General features: G+C 38.5%; 1 protein-coding gene across 1 annotated transcript in view; it reads right to left on the reverse strand.

The window, feature by feature from the left end:
* LOC129928651 (lysoplasmalogenase-like protein TMEM86A) overlaps positions 1 to 22734 on the reverse strand; it is a 29487-nt gene that overhangs the window by 5461 nt on the left and 1292 nt on the right. The window lies entirely within an intron of this gene.

Below are 22734 nucleotides of genomic sequence, written 5' to 3' on the forward strand. Positions count from 1 at the left end.
AGGTATTCTAATGTACCCCTGCTTTTATTAAGTCCATTTTCATTAAATGAGAGTAGGGGACTCCACAAAAGTCTAGTCCAGAACCTGCAAACACTGAACCCCCAGGTGCCTCCCCACCACCAAATGTACATTAGGTTAAAAAAAAAAAGAAAGCAAGAAGAAAAAAAAATTCTCCTCTCCACCCCTTCCTTTTTCAGATATTTTACACAATTTAGTCAATTAACATAACAAAAAAAAGCCTGTAGTCTCCACGGGACGAACTTCTTATTTATTTATGGCGTATCCCCCCCCCTTGCCACTCTGTCCGTAGCCTATACATTTCAGAGCTAAAAAGAGGTGCTGATTCTTACACATGTCTCTCAGACCAGCAGGCAGAATCCGCGAAAGTCATTTTATTATTGATGACAAATATTGGCGTTACCAAGAGTCACAGAGACGTGCACACTAGTGACTGTTAGTTTGGGGTCTATTATTAATACTCCATAGAAGACTATTCACAATTAGTATGACTATTCCCCCCTCCTCATTTTCGTTGTGTATATATCAAAATGTTATACATTGTTATCATCCCCATACCTATATACATACACAGTATTTCAGTATAGTATATGATATAGTATTTCAATGTGAAAGTCTGTGTAGTATTTATAGCTGCAGTTCAAAATGAATAATAAATGCAGGTCCGAGATGATGATCTGCATGAAATAATAAAGCCCCAACAGTTTAAATAAGTTGTCCATACCACCATGCTCTTCTTCTTTATAGGTCTACCTAAAGTTCGGAACAAAGCCAGTTTTGTTTTGTTACATTGTATTTGAATGTATCTTCAGTAATCCTTGCTACGTTATAGACCTGCATTACCACCTACGTTAAATTCTAGAATGGACAATATAGTCGAGTCAATCATCCGTATGGAGACGTTTAAAGCAGAGATAAAAACTTTTCTTATGATAAAGAATGAAAGGCTAAAAACAAGAGAGAGAGAGAGAGAGAGAGAGAGAGAGGGAGGGAGGGAGAGTGAGAGAGATTTTGAAATGCGATACATTAAAGCATTTTACCGCGATAATGGTGTTTACCTAGGCTTATACAGTTTCATATAGCAGAAATTTTAATTGAGGCATTTCTAACATACACATATACAATCATCGATTATGCAGCCATAATAGACTGATAGTTCAAAGTAGAGTGGTGGCATTGTATGTATGCTTAGAACTGCTTGATTCAATAGTTAAAGCTAGTGCTATTAGAGCATGGAATGGGTTGCCTGAATAAGCCAGGAAAACTTGCCAGACTTTAAAATCATTGGTTAACTAGATTGACCCAGAGATGTGTATGGCGTAATCATCATCTTTTTTTTTTTTTTTTTTGAAGTAACGTCTGTATTTTACAAGATAAGATAAGGTGAAGCTGTATTTGATGTTATTGACACGTGGTTAGTTTTGGGGCATCCACGTGCACTATAAACACGTGACTGTCGTCGAGCTTCATACACGCAATACAAAAGTAATGAACGCAGGCTTCTGGGGGATGCCAGGTTCAAGCAATAAGCGAAATAAGCTCGAGGGATCACTGATACTTCAATGGGGAAATCGTACAAGTCATCGCACAGCAATCAATCCTGACAGCAGAGCGGATGTAAGACCAAGTCATATTTTAGCTTACTTCAGTTATGAAGCCAGAGTGGCATAAGTATCTAATTAAGAGTTAGACTTGTAATGAATGTCAATCTCCTGGGACTCCGTCAATTTATGAAACACGGGTAATCGCGACCCTACACTTTCACTATCCGACTGCCTTCCTCATTCCTATTTATACCGAATTCAATCAAGCGGAGACATCTATTCCCAAGAGAAATGTTTGAATTCAATAAAGTGGAGACATCTATTCCCAAGGGAAATGTTTGAATTCAATCAAAAGTACATCCGGGTGACTCAGACAAGTCAGACATTATCATCCAAACAGAAAGTAGGCAATGAACGTTAAAACACTTAAACAGTCCATGATTGAACAAGTATTTTCTTGCAGTGTGTAAACCAAGGTTAATATAATCAGTATGTTAATTGGCATATGCACGGGGTATAGTGATTATATATTTAAAAAATATAATGGTGCGAATTGAGGCATAGTAACAAAGCGCTTGGTTTCAGAACCAGAGGGTCGAGAAGACTGGGATTTGGAATTTCGGGATTTTTAGGACGCCCTTGAGTCCCCAACTCTAATGGGTACCTGGCACACGTGGGGAAAGTAACGCCGGCTGATCTTGTGCTGACATTTTGAACGAAATAGAGCTCACTACAATAACACTTCTTTTCAGTCTCACGTTCTGGGGTCGACTGTCCTAACTCAGCCTGCTGACTACAACGCTACTTATCTTGTTCTTGCATCATTTACCACCAATCGCTAACCTCTTCACACCGTCACCATAGAAACACACAAGCACAGACACACACACTCCATAACACCCTGCAGTAAATTTTCACCCACCTTGAACCCACGAAGATTTCGCAAGCTAACAGGAGTAATTGCAACACAAAGAACAAAACTAACGCTGTAGCAGAGCCTAGAACTGTTGTGTTCAATGTACCAGGCCAATGGGCGGCTGCAAGCAAACTTCCAGAACAAGGCTAAACATTGAATACGAGACTCCCTTTTTTTTTTTAAGGATGGCTCGCAATAAAGGATATTTTTTTATTCCCTTAGTCTCTTGAAAGGTTGAGAAGCGCTGAAATAGAGTACATAAGTTTCCGCTATTGATAAAGGAGTGTTTTATGTGTGTTTTTGCAAGAAAAAAATGAACTATTGGGTTTTGTGTGTGTGTGTGTTTACAAGAAAACAAAGAACTACTGTGTTGTGTGTGTGTGTTTTTACAAGAAAACAAAGAACTATTGTGTTTTGTGTGTGTTTGTCTGTTTTTACAAGAACATAATGAACTATTGAGTTTAGTGCGTGTGTGTGTGTGTTTTCAAAAGAAAAACAAAATGAACTATTGAGTTTAGTGCGTGTGTGTCTGTGTTTTCAAAAGAAAAACAAAATGAACTATTGTGCTTTGTGTGTGTGTGTTTACAAGAAAACGCTGAACTATTGTGCTTTGTGTGTGTGTGTGTGTGTGTGTTTTTACAAGAAAACGCTGAACTATTGTGACGCAACATATGAAAAAAAAAATCAATTATATGTGTTAACATATCAAATTTTCTTCCTTGTCAATGTAGACTATTGTAGACTGCTTCGATGCGCACGAGTGATAGTTAACCATTAGAAGGCTTCGTTTCCAAAAAGAGTTCCATTTGGTGCATCCACAAAGCACGGTATGGAGGATTCGAATCAAATCTAGTCATGAGCATTTCTGTGCTTACAAAAACAAAGTGTCATCATAGAGATGAATCAATTCTATTTGAGCTGTCCACAAAACGCTTCTGCAATCTACCCGACAGGATGGCAAACTCCTGTTACGAACTAAGCCCGCTGAATGCATTAAATGCCCAAAAAGTACTCAACTAAACTAACGAAGTGACCGCATTATTCAAGCATGAGTGGTTCAATGGTACAAGCTAGGGCGAGATGACACTGTGGTTATCTGTAATAAATGTCCTGTTTATCAAACACCTACACGTCTTTTAACGCCCAGTCCTTGAAGGTCAATGTAATCGACACAGCGATCAAATAAAAACATTGACACCGCAGGGCGATTGAACGCGGAAATGATCGCAAGGTGGCGCCAAAACACAACAACAAAACAACAGTAGCAGAAGTGTGAATTTTTAAAATTATTATTATTTTCTTAAAGGTTAAAAAACACGTAGAAAAACAAGAAGATTAGGTGCACCAATGGTTCAAAAACAATTACAAAAAATGTAGGTCCTTAGGCCGATTTGACTGATTGGCAGGGGCCACTCCATTTACATTAAACATATCACAATCAGTCATGTCTCTTGTCACAGGCTTTTAAAGATGTAGGACTTAAAGGGTTAACTTATTTAGTGTATCGTATGATACAGCCATTGTAGCCTGCCATTGAAAGAGGTTCTAAGGCAAAAGACAGGGAGGAATTGAGAAAGACAATCGACGAATCTTGCATGGTGCCCCAACGATCCAACAGACTAAGGGATGGGTAAAGGTAAAGATAAGGTAAATGATTGACGTAAATTAACCCCCAGGGTCAGATGCGTTTGAATTGCTTCCTATGCATGTTGTATCATAAATGTTGGTTTAATGATCGAATTAATAGTAATAGTTGTTATTGTAAAAATAAATTAGAAGAGGGGCCTTGAAAGCGTAGGCCTACATTAAATTGGGCACAGTAATTCGTAAAGCCGGCCCTGCAGTGGCGTCTAGGTTACAGTGGTTACAAAGAAAATCATTAGAAATAGTTTTATATGTTTTTGTTAATATGACATGGGAAATAGACATCCGCCCCTCTCCATAGTTATGGACAGAACAATCTCATTTTCTTTTTTTTTTTTTAATCTTCTGGATTTACAAAGGGGTCTAACATTTTATTAAAAGATTTAAATCCAAACATGTCTGCAATTCTGAAAATACAAAATCGTATTCACCACACAATTCCATAGTAACAGTGTGTGTGTGAGTAGGGGAAAAAAAAGGGGGGGTATAAATAGAGTATAGTCTACTAACCGTGTGTGTTTAAAAGTTAAGTTCCCCTTTCAGACCTTGCGATCTATAGGGCAGATGATGTAAAAGTCGTCTGTTTCTGTGGCTCACGGTTAACGAGGGTGTCATGTGGCCAGCACAACGACCAACCGTCTTTACTTTTCCCCAACTAATTTAGAGCTGTGTGGACTCAGAGGCGTCCACAGAACTCCCGAAATTAAAATTTCCAGTCTTCACCCGGATTCGAACCCGGGACCCCCGGTTCGGAAGCAAAGCGCTTTACCGCTCAGCCACTGCGCCATTGTGTATTTAATGTGCCGCTTTATTTGGTCATGTCTTTACAGTTCGGTTCTGAGAAGTAATAATAATTATTTGGTGAACAACTTGCCAGTTTTTATAGTTTAGATATGTCCTCTGTGGCTACATGTAGCCCTAATGCTGTCGAATAACAGAGACACCGAGCAGCCATTACGGATTATAGACTACACCGCCGACAGATGTTCGATCAATAAGTAAATAGAGAATGGAAATCTACGAGACGGCGCCCTAATTGAATTCCCTCCTCTTCTGAATTTTACCATCATGCTACAACAATTTCCACTAATTGTATCCATGGACTACACAAGAGGAATCTTCCACACAACTCTACGGCCAAGAAAACATAGGCCTACTTATTGAGATTATGTTGCACTTCCTACCTTGTTTTAAAGTCTATATGGGAAGCGAATCTTTAACATACATACATACATATATATTATATATATATATATATATATATAATACAAAAAAAAAGCAAAGCTTATCTAAGAAGAACCTCACATTGACGAACATATATACGAACATATCTATCTCAATATTGTTGAAATTACTTTCCTTTAAGGTATCAGACAAATGAAACAATCACCACTGTTTAATTAACTAATTTTTTTAATTCATATTTTGTAAGTTACAATATATACTTTTTTAAAGTTTCAAGTTGATCCGAGAATAGCAAGTGTTCAGAACAAACAAACAGACAGACAGAGTGAGTTAATATAAGCGTTGTAAAAAAAACAAAACAAACACATTGACTCCATCTCTAGACCGATGAAGACGCGGGCTAGTTAAACGAAAATGCACCTAATTGTGGGGGGAAAAAATGCATTATTAGATCTACATTCCAGAGGATATTGTTTTTAAACGTCTATAAAATCTGGCTTAGAATTTACAATTGAGCATCAGGATATTTTCGAAATAATCGCTAGAATCAACAGAATGAAACTTTGATATAAGACTGTTACATTTAATGACATCTACTATATCGATGTTTGACTGTTAAAAGGTGAGATTTAAAGCTAAAAGGGGAAAAAATCATTTTAACATCTACGGGAACAGCAGTTAATTCATTAAATAGTCTGAGGGACCCGGGTAGGGAACAATATCTAGGGGGGGGGGGGGAACAAGAGGACGCTATCACATTTCTTGGATGGACACTGCAATGGTCAGCACGTAGTCATACACAATGGTCAGCACGTAATCATACACAATGGTCAGCACGTAGTCATACACAATGGTCAGCACGTAGTCATACATTGACAGTCTGAACAAGTGTTTGAGAATGTGCTCGCCAGCAGTCAAAGCATGTGAGCGAGTATGTGTGTGTGTGTGTGTGTGTGTGACTTGAACAGTGGGTCTCCACATATTACACTAGACGTGATCGTATTGAAAACATTTTAGATATTAAGTAAGACCGGAACTAGGGACTCCCTCCAGCCTCTTTTTTTCTCTCTTCTTTTCTATCCAGCCACCAGCTCATGAAGTGTTCCGATGTATGGGACAATGTTTTTACAATTCTATACTGCTTATGTTTGTTTGAACTACCGCCATTACAATACCGGTATACGAATAGCAATTAAAACAATATACGAATTGCTATTGAAACAATATACGAATTGCTATTGAAACAATATACGAATTGCTATTGAAACAATATATGAATTGCTATTAAAATAATATATGAATTGCTATTAAAACAATATATGAATTGCTATTGAAACAATATATGAATTGCTATTGAAACAATATATGAATTGCTATTGAAACAATATATGAATTGCTATTAAAACAATATATGAATTGCTATTAAAATAATATATGAATTGCTGTTAAAACAAATATACAGATTGCTATTTAAACTAATATGAATTGATTTAGTTTCAGACAATATAAATTGTGACAAATGTAATTGACAAAGAAAAAAAAATATCTACCCATTTTGAGCTGCTCTAATGAACAATATTAAACTTTTATTTTATCCGACTACATGTTCATAATAACCAAAAAAAAAATAAATGTAAAAACAAAAACAGGATATTGATACATTTTCTTTTCACACTTCGATACTGAGCAAAAAATTGTTTGTCCTACTCTTAAAAACTATGCAAACTTATATTTTGATAGATGGAAAGGTCAATGCACCAAGAGCCATCTTCTCGTCAACATCTTCGGATAGATGTTTATGAGACGTGCAGACGTGAAGCGAGGCTGTGTTTGGTGGCACTCCAGAGATAAGAGAAAACGCAGGAGTGTGAGAGTGAACACCAGGAGGAGCATAACCAAGGGCAGACAAGGAGAGGTAAATACTGGGCATTCTGATTGAACAAGGGGATCGTAGATTCAGGGTACCACCCCAAATATTAGACAAAATGAAAGTATTCTTAGACATTTTGTTTCGATATTTTCATTCTTGGTGACGGTCGTTGACTTTTAGCACCAAACGGAGGGTAGACAACTAAACCGCTGTAGGCTTAATATATCTGAACTAATGAAACTTCAAATAACTTGGATCACTTTCCTTGTGTAAACTGTGGACTTTAACATTTTGATAATATAGACAAAATCAACTTGTGATAAAATGAAGTAGACTTTAGCATTAGTGTTTTTTTAAACAAAATCTGACTCACTGTAATAACACAACCTTTTAGTCTCACGTTCTTGAGCAGTCTCTCATAACCAAGACCAATGACAACAATGCCACCTATCTTGCATCATTCACAACCGTATCTTGCATCATTCACAACCGTATCTTGCATCATTCACAACCGTATCTTGCATCATTCACAACCGTATCTTGCATCTTTCACAGCCAATCGCTACATCTTTCCATCGTCACCATAGAAACACAAACACACACATGAATCCTGTCCTCTGCCATACCCTTGCCGTCCTGCCATATCAAAAAATTGGACACTCTTAAGGGGAGACTACAATGAATTTAGTTACCCTTTAATGAATCTCGATCCTGGCAGTGGCAAAGAATTAAAAATAATAATGACAATTATCTAGCAAAACACACTGTTTCATCAATCAGTTAATGAAAACAAAATAACAAACAAGTTCAAAAATCGGAAAAACTTAAAAATAAAACTAAGTATTTTTTTTTATGGTTTTCAGCTAAAAGATGACCTTACATTAATATTATTAAAGAGCACAGTATGCTAAATGTTTATGATCTATGCCTCATTTTGGATACACTTCCTGTACAACATTATTACATAGTTTCAACGATGTGCCCCTGGAAGTCATTGTGAACATTTGTCCACTAATTGTGCTGTGTGTGCCAACTGCGAGACACGCGCCCGACAGTCGTATCACGTTGGACATAAACATATTGACTTTGCTAAACATGCAAACAGCCAATAAAGTGGGCCAGGTCGATTGGGGGTTTGGCTGACCTCGACAAAATTTCGTTCTATTTTGGTAAAATTTAAATTGCTGAATCCAAACAATGATTTAACAAAGCACAACAACTGGCGGCACAGTGGCTTGAAGAGCCCTAGACAGTCAAAGCGAAAACAAGGTATAAGTATCTATATGAATCTATGTGGTGAAATGGTCATAGCTCATTATACTATCTATATGAATAAATGCCGTTAAATGGTCAAAGCTTATTATACTATCTATTATAATTTATGCTTTAAATGATCATGGGTCATTATACTATCTATTTATCTATGTGGTTAAATGATCATGGGTCATTATTCTATCAATTCATCTATCTATGCGGTTAAAGGATCATGGGTCATTATACTATCTATGTAGTTAAATTATAATGGGTCATTATAACATCTTTGCATCTATGCAGTTAAACGATCATGGGTCATTAAACTATCTATGCAGTTAAATGATCAAGGGTCATTATACTCTCTATGCGGTTAAATGATCATGGGTCATTATAACATCTATGCTGTTAAATGATCATGGGTCATTATAACATATATGCTGTTAAATGATCATGGGTCATTATAACATCTATGCTGTTAAATGATCATGAGTCATTATAACATCTATGCATCTATGCTGTTAAATGATCATGGGTCATTATAACATATATGCATCTATGCAGTTAAAAGATCATGGGCCATTATACTATCTATGCATCTATGCGGTTGAATGATCAAAAGACGGGAGTCTCCAGTGATGTATCCGCTTGCTAAGAGGACTTGCGTAACAGGAACAAGAGGTTAATCAATGAACAGATCAGATATTAAATGTTAAATGATCATGGGTCATTATAACATATATGCATCTATGCAGTTAAATGATCATGGGTCATTATAACATCTATGCATCTATGCTGTTAAATGATCATGGGTCATTATAACATATATGCATCTATGCAGTTAAATGATAATGGGTCATTATACTATCTATGCGGTTAAATGATCATGAGTCATTATAACATCTATGCATCTATGCTGTTAAATGATCATGGGTCATTATAACATATATGCATCTATGCAGTTAAAAGATCATGGGCCATTATACTATCTATGCATCTATGCGGTTGAATGATCAAAAGACGGGAGTCTCCAGTGATGTATCCGCTTGCTAAGAGGACTTACGTAACAGGAACAAGAGGTTAATCAATGAACAGATCAGATATCGATCGGGTATTGCGCTGACCATGTCACGCGGATTCTATGGCTGTAACATCATACCAGCGGATACAGCGATTATCGTTTGATCATCGCCCGACCCTAAATTCACTTACAAACAAACCGAAAGTGCGAGACAGCGAGCATGACTTCCCCACGCGTACTACACAGAAGTGGCCTCTTCACTCAAAGTTTATCTTTTGATCATGAAGAGTCTCCTCGATTGAGTTTAACGTTGCCAGGGTTAAAAGTACAGCTATATGTAGGTCAGTGATGTTCATAACAAAAAGCATCTGTTACTCCAAATATCATCTATATTTTTACAAAGCTTATATCAGCTCAATCTGACAATCTGTTTGTCTGTCTGTCTGGTAAAAAATGGATATACATTATTGCTCCAACACCCATTCTCGAATCAAGCTGAAACTTCGAAAGGTTATTCATTGGCATAGACAATACATGAATCAATAAAAAAAAAATAGCCAATAAGACTATTAAATACTGGTAATTAATTACTTTGTTTAATAGCAACAAGGGAAACTAATGTTTCAGTATTCACAGATATAGCTAAATTTGTTGGGTTTAGTCCCATTAAATAATTGTTAACGTTACTTCCCCTTCACGCATTTTTCGATCAAGTTGATACTTTAAACAAACCATGAATCAATAAACAAAAACATTAGTCAATTAATTATCGGTAATTATTTTGATTGATATTGAATAAGGGAAATAACTTGTACACTATTTGTAGATATAGTTTTAAGGACGGAGTTCTTCTCCTTTAGATAGGCTTTGTTTCTTTTTTTTTTAAAGGATTGTTTTTTTATATTTTGCTTGTTTATGAAGTTTAAACTAGTTATGGAGAAAGGGTTTCCCGACAAAGAAGCGCGGACTTATTTAAAATATGTGTAATAAGTAATGAAGTTCCTGTGCAGGATTTTTTGTCGAGGCCTCCTTCATCCATACTGGTTTCTTGATGGTAAATTTAAGGTTGCGCCTGAGTTATTTCTACAGGTCTTCACAGTTCATGCACTCATGCACTACTGCCATCTAAACAGGAAACCGAGTATGTTCGACTCTTCAAAACACTGTTGGGGCTAAGACTAACGAGAGAACTGGTGCATGCAGGGGTTCAGCCGAGACCAATCGTAACAGTAGGCCTCAACAATGACCTTCGACGTCACAACCTATGGGCAGCGGAGACCCATAGCTCGTTGCCACGCCGTACAGACCTGATAACTAGCTACTGGTCTCCACTGCCCATAGGTTGTGACGTTGCAGGTCAGGTGTTCTGTCAGTCTGTCCTACCTAAGACCGCCGACGACAATGCCGTTTATCTTGCACCATTCACAATCAATCGCTAACCTCTTCCCACTATAGAAACACACACACACGCTAAAACGGCCTGTCAGTGCACGTATGTATATATCAATCACCCAAATAACGACTGCGAGACTGTTTAACTTAGCTGTTTAAACACGTATGAGATCTACGTATAATTGGTCGTCATCGGATTTATCGATTGTATCTGTCCGCTCTGTGACTATCAAATTTGGAATGTAATCGTGATTATATTTTTAGCCTCAGTGTTTCACAGGCTGACGTTCTAAATCTGTTGCACTGTCAATCAGCAGACGAAACAAGTCCCGCTAAAAATAACATATTAACAATAACTTTGAATAGTATGCCTGTGACACAGTCAATATCTAGGTAGACATGCAATCATGACTCATGCTACTGGTGAAATTGAACTGTTCAACCTGGTACGGTTGCGTTTAGATTGTCCCCCTTACATTACATTAGTAGAGCTAATGGTGCAGAAGATTATGCATACATATAGATTTATATGTGTCCAAGAATAATGACACCCTCGTTAATCGTCGGTCAAAGAAAAATACGAACTTGACGAATTTCTGTCCGCATAGATCGCAAGATTCTAAAGGGGTAACTTGCTTTCAGTTAACTTCAAGTCTGTCCAAAGTCCTTCAAAATGAATGTTCGAGTTCAGTGTGTGTGCGAGAGTGTCTATTCAAGTGTGTAGAAGAACTTTAAGAATGTATTTTAGCATACCCATACCAAAATGACATTGCTCTACCTAACCGCAAAACTGAGACTGTGACATCTGAACTAAGTAATGAACAATGTAACAGCTTTTAAAAAATCATGTGACTATGCTAGTGATTTCTTTGGTTAGACGTTCGCTTTCAGAATGCACAAAATGGGAGAGAGACAACACAAAACTAGCTCATATCGGCTTTTCTTCTTTCCGGGAGGGTAAAAAAACAACACAAAACAATCAAACAAAAAATATTTTTAAAAATGCATAAACAAGACTAACACTAACTAAATAGTTGGAACGAACCAAATATTGTATTTCTTTTTCTTACAAGACACACACGCCTAGACATAGTAATAACAAAACACAGTCCGCAGTTCCATTTTCAAAGCACCATTCAAATAATGTCGAAAACAGTTCCAAGACGTAAGGGAAAGCACTCCATCCTCCAGCGAGACGAGTTAAACCCACACCATTCCCTAAATGCTATAAAGTCAGCCCCTCCCAAATTTGATTATAGGTATTGTAGCAAACATTCGAGTTGCGGTTATTACTAAAAGGAGAAAAACTATTTAAACAATAATCGAAAAAACAAAACAAAAAATAAAAATAAAACTAGAGGTAAACTTTTTCTTTCTTTCTTCTCGTCTTCCACTGTCCTGACAACCCTCTCATCCTCCTCTTCCAAGGGATAACCAGCATTGAATATTCTTTGACTACTTAAAAAAAAAATAGGTAGGGAGGGGTTACGCCTATAGGCTACACACGTGCATCCAGAAGTGGAGAAATGCCAAATGAAGCACCAGACCTGCTTTCTACTGATGCATAACACCATGGCCTTAAGTTTGTGGCTAAAAGTCGATGGTGCACAATTACAGATGTTACAATAGCTTTGGGTCTTGAATATGCCTAGATAATTTCAGAAGTTCAATCTGAAGACCCAATATCTATAGAACAGCACGAATGTCCTGGCGTACTGCTCTTCGCAGGACTTCCTCGTTGGTTACTTTATTTTGCCACCTCATAAAAAAAAAGCCTTAAGCATGAAGTGGAAGATATTCAGCATTTACTCTTGGCTCATCACACAGGTCCGGTAGGGTTTTGGTATTGGTAGTCAGCAAGGTATTGTCCCACATTCTTTTCTGCAGCCGTGACATGGTACCAATTGCATAAGCTATCCTTTTGTTGATGTCTTTGATCAGTAGCAGACATGATGGAGCCAAGATAACTAAAAATGGCAACAATTTACAAAGGCTGACCATTAATGGTCACGTGAGGTGCAGTGCTTGTGTTTTGAACTATTATTTTGGTCTCCCTTTGAGACAATCTTTTTGGCATTCAGCAGAGAGTCTGTCAATCAGGGTATGAAGCTGGGTCGCAGATTTAGCAACAGTGGCTGCATCATCGTTGATACCTTTCCATCTTTGGTTATTGCTCCCAATCTGGATACATTGAAGAGTTTTCCAGAGGATCTTGTATGGAGAAATACACCTTGTAAGCCTAATGCCTAAAGTTTCAGGCCCAGAAAAAAATTCGAATGCCGTTTCCCTTTCTACATTTACATTCGTATTTTGTTCTCTAAATAAAAAGAAATATCCATTTGGTTTTAGTTATTGTAATAAATTTGGAATAACAGATGCATTCCGTGCTCTCTCTGTCGATAGAAAAAAAAAAAAAAAAGAAAAAGACTCTAGATCTAATTAATGCTATTATTATTGCTTTGTCTACAAGAAAGTGGAAATGACGTAAGTCATACTAAAAATAGAGTAGACTTTGGGAAAAAGAAAAAAAATGCTTTAAAAAAAAGTAATTTGTGACATATTTCTTTTTAAGCTTTCTAATTAGACTGCGGCCTTTTGGGGGAAATGCGGAAAATAAAATGCAAAGGTTTCATAGAAAGCTTGCGGTTTACGCGAATAGCGGTCCCCAGGTTGCGAATCTGTCAAAAAACAAACAACTTCTTTAATGAGCGTCTAGGAGGTAAAAGGAACATGTGTGCGAAATTTGATGCGGATACGTATGATAGTTTAAGAGATCTCGTGATCAATGAATCAGTGAGTTTATAAATAGTATATATTTATTTATTTATATATTAAAGTGAAATTACCGTGATTTACAATAAATCAAATCAGACCACTAATTCTTAAGGCGCAGTGCTTTTCACATATCTTTGTAAATCATACACCTTGAAAAAAACAACGATAGTCTTCCCTTCATATCCCAAAAAGTCTAGAAAAGGAGCATTACCACGGTTTCATTATATAATGGCACACATAAAAGAAACAAATAAGCATGATGATGAGTTCAAATTCAGTCAAACTCAGATGAAAGGGTTGTGAGATTTCTTTCATATTAGCCAATTATTTTTTAGAACTTCACTTCTCCCCAAAGTGTTCGTTCAGTGTTCTCTTCTCTTTTCCGACTATATAATACCCACACACACCCGCACATTTGTGTCTGTCCACACACACACGCCAAACACACACACATACACACACTAGAACGCTGTTGGGCACTTAGAAAATTTCAAGATTCTTTGTTCTTTTTCTTGGGACAGGCATCTTCTGTCTAGAGATACGCGCCTTGTTTCTAGGGATATGTACATGTACCTTCTTTTTAGGGATACGCATATAGCAGGGTGAGAAGGGCTGCTGGTTTAGCTACGACCAACAAGCCACATTGGTTTTGACATTTTGTGGAGATTGCCTTTAGAATTAAGGGAGTCAGACGTTTTACATACTTAAATTACGTCAATAATGTCACAATTAGTGCAAGGGGTTTTAGTAAAGAGAAGAAACTGATAAAGTCAGGGGACTAATACTTAAATAGACACGCTGTTTTAAGACATAGAAGGCGATGGTTCATTGTCCAAATCCAAAGAACTGCAAAGGGGACACACACACACTTGGGCACTGGCGTAGCTAGGGATTTTGGGGGTCCGGGGGGGTCTTGACCTCTTTAGTGACCTCCTGCATTTTGACATTCGACATTATGACAAGAGATAATGGCGTAATATTTAATGTAAAAACAAAATTTCGGACACTCATTTGGGCCCCCCCCCCTTTCAAGTAGGCGATTATTTAAAAATTTGGACCCCTACCCTAGCTACGCCACTGCACTATGGTTTCAAACGGGGAACTCACAGAAAGGGTATCCAGATAAAACGTTGTTTGAACTTTGGATGGATTATGATCAGAAACGTTGATTGTGAGTATCGTCACGACACAAGTCAAAAGTTCTGTGTGGGATAATACCGGAAGCCAAACAACCAAAACTAGGGATGAAAGAAGCACGGACTATAAAATAAATCAATACATCCAACTTGAGCCAAAAACAACTCAATGAAATGAGCCCTAACATAATAAGTGCCCGTTTCTGCTTAACTAACCGATATACTAACATACTAAATGCTACCAACAAATGATTGTTCGGTTCATTATAGGGCTTTAAAATAAGAGATTATTGAAACATAAATAAATCGTTAACGATGACGGTCAGTTTAAAGAAGTAGGTGACGTTTAGTTATTAAAAAAAAATTCTTTCGCCACCTTGGGAAAAAAAAAGGATAAACAAGTTGATACTGCATTATCATTCAACTTCTAGAGAGGCTCAAAATCTTTGTTCCAAATGCCCTGGAAAAGAATCCTAAGAATGTAAACAATGCTCACTGAACGTCAGAAATAGGCTTATAGGGCCTACACAAGCCTAAATGTCCAGTTGGGTAATAGGGGATGGACGGTAGTGGGACTGTAAGAAGTATCGGGACTAGCATTTCATTTTATTTTTCAAGACAAGTTTTAAATGTGTGAGGATTAAATAGATATAGATGATAATAAAATAATAAGGCTTGAGTTCAAGCCCGAAGATTAAGGACATGGGCGGATTTAAGTACGTGGAGGCCCTAGGGAAGGTTTTTTTTTAGAAGGGCCCCAACAATTTTTCAAAAGCTTTACTAACCAATCAACTTTTGAATAAAAATACATATATCTAAAAGCATGCTAAATTTAATCTCACTTTTCATTCTCTATTTAAATATTTAATAGGTATATTTTATTTTTATTTTTTTTAAAGTGTATACGCACTGCCGTAAATCCGGAGCAACATTTACACAATAAAAGCATGCCACAAGCGGACACTTCTTTATCACAACAGTGTTGCCAGCCGACGTAAGATTTAAAGTGTTAGCGTTAAAAATGCGAAAATAATATTTAAACGTTTAAATTTCGATATATGTTATTTTACTACTTTGGAAATGCTCCTTACTTAGGGAGTTCACAGGGGTGTAGCCCGCCCTTAAATCCGGACCTGATTAAGGAGGAGCGGCTATGTAGTTCTAGATAGATAGATAGATAGATAGATAGATAGATAGATAGATAGATAGATAGATAGATAGATAGATAGATAAATAGATAGATAGATAAATAGATAGACAGACAGACAGACAGATAGACAGATAGATAGATAGATAGATAGATAGATAGATAGATAGATAGATAGATAGATAGATAGATAGATAGATAGATAGATAGATACACAAACGCAGTAACGTTTACAAATGTAGGCCACTGCGGCTACAAAGGTCAATTACATTAACAAAGTCTGCTAGAAACATTTCACAGTTTCAACTAATGTAGCTCTAGCTAGGAAATGAATCGTCAGCTGGTCCCAGTCCAAAGTCCAAACTTCATCAACAATAGTTGACCGTCATGATACAGGAGCACCAATGTGTTGTTGTCTTTTATAATGCATGCACAAGTTCAGGAAATATTGGAAACGACACAATAGTGAAAAAAAAAAAAGGGGGGGGGGTAAGATAATATATTGAAGAATCCAATTTTACTACTGCCATCCTAAAAAAAATAAAGTTCCACTTTCAGACCATGCAATGTATGGGGCAGATGTGTATAGGTCATCTGTTTCTGTGGTCACTGTTAACGAGGGTGCCATGCCATGTGGCCAGCACAACGACCAACAGCCTTAACTTTTCCCCAACAAATGCCAGGTACCAATTAGAGCTGGGTGCCCTAAAGATTACGAAATTAAGTCTTCACAAGGATTCGATAACTCAAACAACATGCCTATTGCAGCCTCGAATTCTAATAACTTTGAATCTTTTAATGCCACTGAAAAAAAGCTTTTTTTAAAAAAGTTTACAAGGGGAGTTGGTGTTTTAACACAAACTCATAAGCGTCCCCAAACGAATTCGCCCATGGATAAGGAATACTAAAGCTATGGTCCGCTTTTGGTTGTTTATAATCTCAAAGAATCATAGTAGACGCCATCACTACTCCTTCTATGTCCCTTGACTAACGCACACATTGAACAATTGGTAAGAGGTTCATTTTGAAATCAACGCAGAAAGAAATAAAATAACTCAATAGGAACTTACAAATGCGTGTTCATTTGTGTTTCATGGGAACATTAAAGAGACAGATTGTGTTCTCTTAGATTCTCTTATTCATACAGTATTTAAAGGGGGAGGGGGAAGGCCTACGAATGTGGGTACTCTACCCTCTCTTTAGACATATATATATATAGTAGGAAGGGTGCCTCAGTGATTTATTGAATTAATGTTACGCACCATGATGGGGAGGAAAGATGGGACCTTGTAGTCAGGGCCGGCCTTAGGCATAGGCAAACTAGGCAGCCGCCTAGGGCCTCTGTTCGGTGAAGGTCTCGCACAGGAATCAAACAATTTTTTTTAGAGAAGAAATATAGCGAAATGTGTGCTCAATATTGTTGTTGAAGTCACTAGGCTTGTTTTATTATTTTTTTTTAATAAATCGCGTAATTTTATATTTTTTGCTGCTTGTTGTTCTTTTTTTTTTTTTAAGTTTTCTGTTTCATTTGGGGGCCACCATATTTACTTTGCCTAGGGCTTCCAAATATCTAATGTCGGCCTTGCTGCATCCCCCTTCTCTCTCACAAACGTGTCTGTAGCATATTAATTTAAATGTAATTAAATATTAGTGTTCCTAATTTTTATTTTGGACGAGATTTGGAAAATAAAAGGGGGAGGGGGTGAGTTGACAGTGAGACTGACAGACATTGTAATTTATACTGTCGTATTGAGCATTCATCATATCGTTGCCCGAGTTATAATATAATAGGCCTACTTATTTCTAAGCCATCTTTAAAAAAAAAAAAAGTATATTTATATATGTCGGGCAACGATTACATGTTTCAAGGTCAATCAACATAAGAGCTGCACTTTGACCCCGCTACATGTGACCGAGGGAAAATATAACGGTGGGTGGAATGACACACCTACAAAATCTCGAAGTCGGATTGGTTGACAAAGCGGTTAATTAGGTCAACCTGTAAAAATAGACATTTACCTTCACCGAGAGGAAAAAAAAGTTTTTGTCTGCTGTCCCTGTGGATATCAACGGTGCAGACGCAAACAATGGCTAACAGTTACATAACGGTCATATTAAGTGACTTTACATGTATGCATTACGAATCTAATCCAAATTTATATTTAAGTTATAACAAGTAAAATAAAGTGAGTAAACAAATAAATCTAACCCTAAATGATTTCTCAAATATTTAAAAGTGTAAAAAGAAATAAAACTCACAGGCCTACAAAGAGGTGGTGAAATTAACAAAAACAAAACAAACAAAAAAGAAAACAATATGGAGATTTTTTAATATTTAACAGTGCGTCATCTTTAGTTAAATAAAATAGTACTAGTTGACAGCATACGCCGCTATTTTGCAGTGCCAGCCTCAGGCCACTGCAACCTATGCAACCGCACTGGGCCCCACACTTTCATAGGACCAGCGCTAATTGTAGGTGTAAATTATTAAATTAAACCATTTTAAAACTTATAACATATTTCCCGCGGCCGCCTGATTTACCAGTAGCTCCTTGAAATCTCCTGAAATTGCAAAATATACAAAAAAGTCATGAAAATCTCCTGAAATTATTAAAATCTTTTGAAAACTCATACAAATCTCCTGAAATATAATGACAAAAATTTTCATTTTGGGGTGTCATTCAATATGGAAAACGCGAATCCTACGCGCGATGAAAAAAAAAACGCATTATCACGTAATTGTGGAATCTGGTGAAAGAAGCTTCTCGTGCCTCAAGCTAATGAAGAATTACTTGAGGTCAACAATTCTCTTAGATAGATTGAAACATTTAGTAATTCTTGCTATTGAGCGTAATCTATGTAGGAAATAAAATTTTTATGATATACTGTATCACATCGCTACAAACAAGGCTCGTAAAGTAGTTCTGTAGATACTAAAGAATGAATAAAATGTAAAAAAAAAATATTTTCTAATACAAACTCTTAATTTTCACTTATTATCCGTATCCCTACCCAAACTTGGCCATGCGAAATCCGTTTTGCATAGGGCCCCACAACCGTTTAGTCCGGTCCTGCTATTTAGTGACGGGTGAATACAGAGTAGATAACTTGTTCTCCTCCCCCCTCTTTTTTCTGTGCTAAAACTACGTGAGGTAGAAATTTAAAAAAAAGGGTGATCTTTCTTGGTCACAATGGTCCGGCCCTGCTATTTTGTGACGGGTGAATACTACTTGTCCCCCCCCACCTTTTTTTTTTTTCGTAGTGTAACTCTAGTTCGTCCAACTTGCAGAAATAAAAGAGTGATCTTTCCTTTACTTCTTCTTCTTGTCCAAACTGTTAAGCCATGAAGAGAATTATATATATAGATTATGCCAATTAAGATTGATTGATATGGAGTATTTAAAACTTACAATTATAATAATAAAAGCAGGTCATAAAGATTAAGAAAAACATTTCCCTTATTATAATTAAGGCATTGCCTTCAAATCTGTAGGTGAAGGGGGAAGCAGATAATAGAGACCTACATAATATGTCACATGTGGTAATAATATATGCTTAGATATGTTCTTTGATCTAAGTGGATAAAATGTGTAGCAACGGGTACATTATATTTTATTTGAAATTTTTATAATACTACATGCATCAATACAACAATCAAATAAATTGATAAAGGTGGTACAGGAGTACTATAGAAGCTTGTTCCCTATCACAGAAAACCTTTTAAACTGAGATATCTGCACAAAAGTAGTGATTTCTTTTAAAAAAAAAAATTAAAATTTTAAAATCCTGGCAATATTTAAATTACTCCAGAATGTTATAATTATTTGTCTTAGCTTTTAATCAAGACAACACTGCAAATATTGTTAATGGATAATAAGCCTACGTCACAAATAAATAAGAGCATATTGTTACGAATCTCACTATCCAGGCTCTCTGCAAACTGCACCATACACCACCAACTTAAAGAACTTGACAAGTCAGGGCTCCAAAATAACGTAAAGGTTTAATGTCCATAAATAACAGCCAATACTGTACAATTGGCAGCACGTAGAACAGTACAAATAGCTCTGCGATAACAAATATCTCTCCGATAACACCGTTCCGCCGTATCAAGTCTTGCACTGGCCTCTACGTCTCGTTCCGGGCTTGCACTGGGTTCAACAGTTCGGGACTGACTTCACACACTTGGGCTCGTTGTGTCGGACTCGATCACAGACCAAGATCAAGACGCCGTTCGTCTCAACTGTACTTGACAGTACTCCTCACTGAACCGTCGTAATGCTCCGTACAGAACCACACCGTTGAACTGTGCTGTAGTCGACCGTGTCCTGAACTCCTGTCGTGAACCCGCTTTCTGAACTGTCTTGACTGCGTCACCTCCGCTCTTATATAGGGTCCCTACTGGCCTTCTCAAACCGGACAGAACGCCGCTCGACGTTTCTAGGTGGTCAGATGACTACAACGCTCGTGACGCCCCTGAGCTCTGTTCACGTCGGCGATCCTACTCGAACCTTCATGTTGTTAACTCGTCTCGGCCGATCGTCGTATCTCGTCACGGTTGACCGTTCGTCTAGCGCTGGCCTGGGGCGATTTGCGTCGGCTGACTACACTCACACCACTACCCCCATCTGTGCCACCACCAGGTTTATAACACTGCCCCCTCCTTAGATCTGTCCGTCCCGGACAGAATCAACATCATGGCATTGGCTGTGAAGTTTCATCGCTGTAGGTGGGGGTCGATCGGTGGCAGTTGGCTTGCCTCTTGAGCTTGACGGAGTCATCCATGTTGCAGTCAGCTTCCTTCTTCTCCTCCAGTTGGCCTTCACCTGTTTGCCTCGACGTCGTGCTTTCATCGCCACCCACGTTGAATTTAGTAAACGTTTTCTTCTTTTCCTCCAGTTAGCCTTCATCTGGTTGCATTGATGTCGTGAGCGCATCGTCATCCATGTTGCACTCAGGAAAAGTCGCCTTCTTCTTCTTCTCCGCCAGTTGGTCTTCATGTGGCTGCAGTTATTTCTTGGTTGAATCACCATGCACGTTGGACTACGCAAAGGCCGCCTTCTTTTTTTCCTCCAATTGATCGTCCTCTTGTTGCAGTGACGTTTTGGTTGCATCGCTCTCTTGTCTGTCGGTACTGAGGACAGCCACTTGACACATGGAGAGGTATAGGATGTAAGGGCTGGGGATACCAAGATCGTTGGCAAAAGAGGTAGCTTCATAGGGCTTTGCGAAGAAGGACTGGGATGGGCTTCACACCCACAGGACAGGGAATTGTGGAACAGGTCATCATCTTCAGCCTTGTCTGGAGGGCATGCTTGTGGGGCAGGTTGGTAACGCTTCACTTCATCTTCGGCCTCAGGCTCCATTCGGCTTTCTTCACCATCATCAGGACCTCTCTCTCTCGACTCAGTATCGGGCCAATCGCTTGTTGGTTTCAGACCTTGTCGATGACTTTCGTCTTGCAAATGTCCATCAACGTCAGGCTGCCTTGGATTCTCTTGACCACCATCAGGACTTTCCTCTCCAGTCTTAGCAGCTGGACCAACGTCAGGCTTCCTTGGGTTCTCTTGACAGCCATCAAGACTTTCATCTCCAGTCTTGGTAACTGGACCAACGTCTGTTGGGTCCGGACCTGGCTGGTATCTCTCAGCTTGTAGATGTCCCTCAACAGCTTCGTCAGATTTCATTGGGTTCCTTTGGTCCCCATCAGGGCTTCTCTCGCTGGTCTTAGAATCTGGGCAGGCGTCAGTAGGGTCCAACCTTCGTAGGTCACTTTCAACTTGCAAACGTTTCTCAGCAACATGCTTGGACGCGGAGCAAACATTCACTTGATCTGGCTTGCTGTTTAAGGTGATCTCTTCTTGCATAGCTGCCATCTGTCCCTGCATAGCTGTCATCTGTTCTTGCATGATACGGGTACTGGTGGTCAGTTGCTGCATGCTACTGGCGAGCTGTTCCAGCAAGTTAGGTTCGACTTCAAAAAGATATGTGTCCGGATCTTCTTTTTCTTCCAACATGTCTTCTCGGAGGCGTGCTTGTAAAGTTTCCTTGTTACCATATACCTTCAGCCTTCGTCCACGGAGTTCTTCCTTCAGTTCTCTAAATTCAAGTTCGTACAGCAGTTTCAGACGAGCCATAGTAGATCCGATCCAATCCGATTCCGATCCCACTTCTGACACCAGTGTTACGAATCTCACTATCCAGGCTCTCTGCAAACTGCACCATACACCACCAACTTAAAGAACTTGACAAGTCAGGGCTCCAAAATAACGTAAAGGTTTAATGTCCATAAATAACAGCCAATACTGTACAATTGGCAGCACGTAGAACAGTACAAATAGCTCTGCGATAACAAATATCTCTCCGATAACACCGTTCCGCCGTATCAAGTCTTGCACTGGCCTCTACGTCTCGTTCCGGGCTTGCACTGGGTTCAACAGTTCGGGACTGACTTCACACACTTGGGCTCGTTGTGTCGGACTCGATCACAGACCAAGATCAAGACGCCGTTCGTCTCAACTGTACTTGACAGTACTCCTCACTGAACCGTCGTAATGCTCCGTACAGAACCACACCGTTGAACTGTGCTGTAGTCGACCGTGTCCTGAACTCCTGTCGTGAACCCGCTTTCTGAACTGTCTTGACTGCGTCACCTCCGCTCTTATATAGGGTCCCTACTGGCCTTCTCAAACCGGACAGAACGCCGCTCGACGTTTCTAGGTGGTCAGATGACTACAACGCTCGTGACGCCCCTGAGCTCTGTTCACGTCGGCGATCCTACTCGAACCTTCATGTTGTTAACTCGTCTCGGCCGATCGTCGTATCTCGTCACGGT

This window comes from Biomphalaria glabrata, chromosome 10 (assembly GCF_947242115.1).
Source record: "Biomphalaria glabrata chromosome 10, xgBioGlab47.1, whole genome shotgun sequence".
NCBI classification, from domain to species: domain Eukaryota; kingdom Metazoa; phylum Mollusca; class Gastropoda; family Planorbidae; genus Biomphalaria; species Biomphalaria glabrata.